Below are 7899 nucleotides of genomic sequence, written 5' to 3'. Positions count from 1 at the left end.
GCATAATTAATGATGTGCTTTGGGGTTTCCACAATTCAGTGATAATAAAAAATACAAATAAACAAAGCAAATAAACCTCATATCTTCGTTATTTGGTATCGTTGTAATCAGCGTAAAAAGTTCTATCTGTCGGCATTTTTGGTTATTTTATAGCTAAACGGTCACTATTCTACACTCGTTCTAGAAAATTACGCAAACGAAGGTGATGCCAACGAATATTTACTATGACAAATTTTTGGTTTTACTACTAATATCACTAGAAACTGTAGTGTAAGCAACATTCTGCACAAGTAAAGGAGACGATTTTGTGTGTGGGAGCGAGAAGACTGTTTTATTACAAAACCTTTCTAGTATTGAATCATGGTCCACGTTCGTTGTTTTCTCAATTACTACTGTTTTTTATACCCTACATACGGCATAACTATTAGGTGCATACGTCTATTATCAAAAGTAGGCTAAATACTGTTTTGTTTCAAAGGCGACACTTTTAGTACTTGCATGTATCAAAGAAAGTATGTATACATTTATGTACATATCTGCTTAAATTTTACAATAATAGCTTAGAATGACGTAATTTATTTGTCCAATGATTTATAGGTACGGTTGGCAGACGTACTGATTTTATCAGTACAGTACTGATTTTTCAACTCTTGTACAGCTTTTATTCATTTCTTCAATCAGTACGGTAATGTCCTGATTTTTCAAAATTTGTACTCATTACTCAGGGGTTTTGGGAGTCACCGATTACGAATTTGATGCCAGTTTTCGAAAATTCAAAATGGCGGATCCAATATGGCGGTCACTTTTTGTAAAATTCGTCGGATTCGCTTGAGAATCGTTACTCAGGGGTTTTAGGGTTCGCTGAACCCGAATTCGAGGTCTATTTAACTCTATTAAAATCAGACATTTTTTCTAACCTCAAACAATGACTTTATTATTACATTCATTTAATTAAGACCAATCTTCTAAATCCTTGTACCGTCGGCATTGGCATTACCCGATGTACACCGCGGGGAGGTTGCTCGATCGGATTTTGTACATCATGTATAGCCCTAAAAAGGGCTGATTGATAAATAATAAGAACGCTGCTCCAAAAGCGGATAATATTTTAATGGTTTTCTTTTTTTGAACTATATCGTGTTCTTTTCTCTTCAAACGTTCTGTGGAGAGGATTTCTTTTACGCTTGTTGTTCTGTTCAAGTGATTCTCTTTTGAGCATCCAGCAAAAGTCTGCCAACATATTGACATCCCACGCTCCCTGATAGCGAGTTTCAACAATTTTAATGTCTTGGTGGAATCGTTCACCCTGTTCTTCGCTGAAATGTCCTACGTTTTCCGGAAATTTGTCAAGATGAGAGTGTAGGAAATGCAGTTTCAAACTCATCAAGCATCCTAACTTCTCATAGTTATTTATCATCTTGGCCACTATTTCTTTATATTGTGGACTTTTTCGATTTCCCAAGAAGTTTTCTACAACCTCTCGAAAACTCAACCAAGCTGCTTTCTCCAAATTATTCATCTGACTAATAAAGACATTATCCTTAAGCAATTTTCGAATTTGAGGACCGTCAAAGATACCTTCTTTAATTTTGGCCTCAGAAATTGTAGGAAATATCGCCTGTAAATACTCGAAACATTTACCTGTCTTATCAAGAGCTTTTACATACTGTTTCATAAGACCTAACTTAATGTGCAGAGGAGGGGGCAGGACCTTTGATGGATCTACGAGCGATTCATTAATGACATTGTGCGATCCAGGTGTGAGGGACTTTCTCATAGGCCAATCTCTTATCTTGTAATGCTCTTTTCTAGCTCTACTATCCCATAAACATAAGTAGCAGGGATATTTTGTAAATCCAGACTGTTGCCCAAGTAACATAGTTATGATTTTGAAATCTCCACAAATCTGTCACCTGTGTTGCTCGTAACCAATTTTATTCAGAAGTATTTCCATATTTCCATATTTTTCCTTCATTACAGTCGAATGAGCTATAGGTATAGGAGCATAAACATTGGTATTATGGAGTAATACTGCCTTAATACTTCTTTTTGAAGAATCGATGAAAAGTCGCCAATCTGTTGCTTTGTAGCAATCAGTCCATTGATATCAGTACAAAATACAAGATCATCATCTTTAGAAAAGTATTTTCGAAAGTCTGATTCTCGATTTCGATATATGGAAACCCTTGTCTTTGGTTCTAGGAAATCATGCTGCTTCATAAATGAAGCCAAAAACTCCGCCTTATCTTTTGGCAAACCTAAGTCGCGTATGAGATCATTTAATTCAGGCTGTGAAACTAGCTTTGGGACTGATTTTTTAGTGTCTTCAGAATAGTCAGAGTCGCTATCGTCATGGTCGCTTTCAGGCTCGTATTCATCAACATTCATCAATTCATCATTTCTCACTGCGTTAATGCTCTCGAAATCAGTTTTTTCTTCTTTCTTGTTGGGTAAAATTGGAGCCTTTACTGATGTTACTGTTTTATAAACGATGTTGTGTTTATTTTTAGAAGTGCAATTCTGACTTACTGTATTTGAGCAAAAAAAGCAATCTTCTTTACAAAGAGGTTTCTTTCATTCTGCTGGACTGGAAAATTTGATTGCTTTTTTGTCTTTCTTCCAACGGTTAAGCATTAATTTACAACAATTGCAAATTACATTGGGAGCCCATGCATTCTCATCAATTTCTGAATCAAAAATCCCCTTGTATGTGACTTTGACGTCATCATTAATTGGTTTTCGCAATGAACTGATTTCGTACTTGAAGCAAATATAACAAAACACATCACGATGACTATCGCAGTCGTGACATAGATTGTTACTTTGTCTTGTCGCAGTATACTCTACATTAGCCAAGTTTCCCACCAATGAAGAGCTGCAGTTGTTGGATGACGACGCCTGAGAGCCTGCTTTCTCACCCTCAACCGCCGATACTGGGGTTCCGAGTCCCTGCATCGTAACACGTTTCTTACGTGGGTCTGCCATGACGGCATCAAAGCCGTTATCCAGGGACTTAGCCGGATAGCGGACAATCTCCGTTGCCCACCGTCACCACGTGGAGGTGCCCTGGATGCAGACACACGCAAGATCCAATTACTCTGCAGGGAACTTAAGCTTCAAATTCTTTAAGAGTTTTTATGTTGAAATAGAATTTAATATCGATATTTTCCCTTAATATCCCGTGTAGAAATTGACATATTTTAGTCATAATATGGAAACTTCTACACGGGATAGAGTAAAGCATACCTCCATCAGGAGTGGGTTTGATCCAAACCGTTAAAATAATTTTGTCCCTTCTTTTGAATTTTTGAAAACTGACATCAAATTGGGATTCACCGACCCCTAAAACCCCTGAGTAACGATTTTCAAGCGAATCCGACGAATTTTACAAAAAGTGTCCGCCATATTGGATCCGCCATTTTGAATTTTCGAAAACTGACATCAAATTCGTAATAGGTGACTCCCAAAACCCCTGAGTAACGATTTTCAAGCGAATCCGATGAATTTTACAAAAATGTGTCCGCCATATTGGATCCGCCATTTTGAATTTTGAAAAAATAATATCATATTCGTAATTAGCGACCCCGAAAACCCCCGAGTAACGAGTTTCAAGCGAATCCAATGAATTTTTCCAAAAGGTGTCCGCCATATTGGTTTTCTGGGGTTATATCAAAACCCTGAACTGATGGGGTTAAATGGACCTCGGACTCGGATTCAGCGACCCCAAAAACATAAAGTACACATAGTGAGACCTTTGGGTCAGAACACAAATTTTTTTTTGTGTGGCTTTTCACAATACTAATAAGGTTTGTTTCATGGCGCAAAGAGAGAGGCGGGCTTCTAATTAAAATTTTTAAAGCGAACTTCAAATTAAAAGTAGTTTTAAAATGAAATGTATAGAATTCTTTGACTATTTCAACACTGAAAATGGGAATGATCCAGAATGTGATCAATTGTGAATTTTAACTATGTCGTCAGAACTTATATAAGAGCGAAAGATATTTTTTAACATAGAACGATTACTAATGTATAAAATTGCTTTAACAAAAATACCAAACTATAACTTAGTTTTATGTAACTATCATTTGAATAAATGTGACTGGTGGGACACTGAAAAGAACTCTATTTTACCCTTGATCACTCAAAGATGAATTTTAGACAAACCACTTAATATTCACGAACAATGTTTTTGTGTTGTAAAATATGAACTATACGCTTTCGTTTTCAATAAAAGTGAGGTTTATATAATCTTATTAGAAATATTAAGAAATATTTAAAGTTGTGACTGGTGGGACAACTCCTTGTGACTGGTGTAAAGTAATTATGCATGAAATAAAAGTTTCCATAGATAAAAATTACAACTTCTATAGATTTTTTTATATTTCCCAAAAGAGTAATGAAATTTTGCGATTTAAAAAGAGGTTACTACTGAAATAGGGATAATTAGGGCATATTTAAATTTATGTTGTTTTCCTCTTTTCAATGGAATGACCCAAATATAAAATAATTTTTTGACTCCTGTGCTTAATAATGTGTACACTCATGTTAAAATGAATAACACTTTTTTTTATGAACTATATTTTTTTTATATACCAAAATATTGTTAAAAACAAGAACTCAGGCGTTTCAAATTATTTTCTGTTACTTACAATCATAATCTTGCTTTGAATAAAATGTACTGAAAAGTTCTGATTTTTTTAGCATGAAAAAGTCTAATGTACTGATTTCGCGAATAAAAAAATTTTGGCAACCCTATTTATAGGGTATATGGGCATTCCCATGGTGGCGCACGTGACAGTCGTAAGATTTCAATGTGATACAAAAAAGGAATACCATTTGTTTTCTTTAACTTTTTTGAGCCATTGTATAGCACATAATTAGGTCTATATTTAACCGAAAAATGAAATCAATCGAACTGCTTGGTCCTGAAATATAAAAATTCAAAGAGAGGGTCGTTACGTGACAAAAAATGGAAGTTGATTTTTTCTTTTCTTACAAAATCGCAAAACTCTGCGAATTGTGGGTGGCTAATTTCATGAAACTTATTTTAATATGATTTGGAGCAATTCTAGTTGTTTTTAGAGTTTTTTGAATTAATGCAAATTGTTTCAATTCTCTTTTACAACCCCAAGTGTGAAACGTGACGTGACGTGGCGTCACGTGACATAAATTTCCATCGTTATATTTTTGTTAATATTGCTTTTAAATTAATCTTTAACGCAAATAAAACATGTATTTTATGTAGAATATACTTTATATTTTGACTTCAGCGTCAATTCAGGGTCAATTTATTGGAAATCTATGATTTATTATGTTTCAACCACATACGCCAAATTCGAACCAAATCGGACCATAAATACGGTTTTTCCAAATATCTCGACCTTGGCACTACCTAGGAAGACCATTTTATGCAAATATAATTCTACTTACATAGCCAGTATATATTTTAAAAAGCAGACAAATCGGCCCGTAAATACGTTAGATATAAAACTTTTATTTTTTTTGTCGTGGTGGACTTTCCGCTGGAAACACCCATATGTCAAACCGTCAAGAATGGTACATGATGCATATTTTTAGTGTTAATTGTAATCTTTGTTATTGTTTATAGTGTTGCTATTTCTATGCATGAATGTCATGTGCAGTGAATAGAAATAATGATAGTGATGATATTTTTAACTAATATGGTTACGGGTAGACGGGTAAACGGAGAATAACCATAACTATAAAGGCCTAATTATATTATTATTTTCTTTATAGGAACGAGCTCAAATGTCATATGGGTTACTCGTCAAAGCCTTTATGATATAATGAAAAACACTCGATGGGATCAATTCAAGTATAAATTTAAGGTTTTAACGGAACAAATGAAATATCGCATCAGGCGGTCTGATGAAAATTTAAAAGAGTTTAATGAAAAGATGAGATATTTCATCTCTGAGTTCAAAATTCGTTGGAATAGGTCCTGTAGACACGAAGAACGTATTTTTAAAGCAAACAAAAGTTGGCTTGAGTCCTCTATAGGTTTTCCGTGTTCAAAACAAAACAAACGCCAATTGTCAGAAATGCTGTAGAGGCGCGAAACAAAGGTACAGAGAAAAGGGGTATTCTCCAAATCTTGCAAAGCCATTACACCTAGTACGGATTGCATGGATTGCATAACTTGCAAACACACAACAACAAAATACATGGGAAACGACATTTCCTATCGCTGCAAAATATGCGACGTCGAAACCCATGTATATATTTTGCAAAATAGCATAGCAAAATAAATACGACCCTGTGCTAGTTGTTTCGCTGTAGGAATTGCTACATATTTCTCTCGTTCCTCTCATCTCGCTCACTTAATTTTTTTGATGTCTCTTGTTATTGTATTTGATACATAATTTCGCTGCTTGCTACCCATGCATGCTACACTTTGCAATGGGGTGCTCTCGTACTCTTCGAAATTTGGAACAGTATTTTTGCATTCCGTACAACCCGTGCAACGTGCAAGACTTCGAGAAAACCCCTATTGCAACCATATACATTTGTACATTGCATAATTCGAATGTTTATCGATATATGTACATATAGGTACATCTTAAAATATAAAAATCCCGTGTCACTGTGTTCGTTTACGCTAATCTCCGCAACCGCTTAACCGATTTCATTGAAAGTTTGTGGGTGTGTATTGTTCGTTCCAACTTAGAAGATAGGATAGTTTTGAACCCGAGAAAAAATATTATTTTTTCATCGAAATTTTACTATGCTCCTCGCAACTTGCTTCTCTTAATATATAAAAATCCCGTGTCACTGTGTTCGTTTACGCTAATCTGCGAAACCACTTAACCGATTTCAATGAATTTTTTTGGGTGTACACTGAGGGAAATAATGCATAGTAAAAATGAATACTTTAAAATTGATTATCTTTTAAATATGTTCGTATTTAAATATAATATTTTCATACAAAATTTATTACGCACGTATTGGACTGTTCACATCTGAGTATGGATATGTAAGTGCACGATTGAGAGAAATAGAAATTGAGAAATATTTTATCATTCTTGATGTAAGTGTACATACGCACACAAAGCATGCAGAGCGCTGATCTGAGTGCCGTGACAACACACACATACATACATAGTACAAACATATTTATCCGTACAAATCGCGTCCTGTGGTGTGTGATTATTCACTTCATGGATGCTTTTTCAGTACGAACGCGGTCATTTTAATATGCGCGTAATTGAATTGAATATTTATCAATATACAGTACTTTCGTTGACGTTTATAGTAAGATCAATTACGTTTCTATTTGATTTTAATATTTTTTTCCCTCAGTGTATTGTTGGTTCCAACTTATAAGATAAGATAGTTGTGAACCCGAGAAAAAATATATTTTTTTTCATCGAAATTTTTTCTATGCTTCTCGCAACATTCTTAAAAATCCCGTGTCGCTATGTTCGTTTACGCTCACTACAAACTGCCCATATCCGAAGCGGGCGTTTTCCAATGTTATTCGCGGCTACGCTTCATATGTATTTTTGTGTTGGGGAGAGATAGTTAGGAGCAGCAAAATAATGTAGTATGTATTTATATATATAAACACGCGCACATGAACAGCAACAAAAAATTTACCGTTTGGACACCATCCAATGTTATCCATTCCCCTGGCTGATGTTTGAACCGCAACCAGAGATCGTTTTTTTTTTCCAACGTAGTGAACTTACGCTAATCTCCGAAACCGCTTAACCTATTTCAATGAGATTTTGTGGGTGTGTATTGTTGCTTCCAACTTAAAAGACAGGATAGTTTTGAGCCCGATAAAAAATATTTTTTTCGTCGAAATTACCCAAAAAAATTGCAGGATTTCCCGAAAGAAGCACAACAGTTGTTAATTATGCAGCCTTATAGCGATGA

Source organism: Rhagoletis pomonella, unplaced genomic scaffold, assembly GCF_013731165.1.
Source record: "Rhagoletis pomonella isolate Grant_MI unplaced genomic scaffold, Rhpom_1.0 Rhpom_scaffold_00005, whole genome shotgun sequence".
NCBI classification, from domain to species: Eukaryota; Metazoa; Arthropoda; class Insecta; order Diptera; family Tephritidae; genus Rhagoletis; species Rhagoletis pomonella.
The sequence above is the reverse complement of the archived record's forward strand: the minus strand, read 5'-3'. Positions refer to the sequence as shown.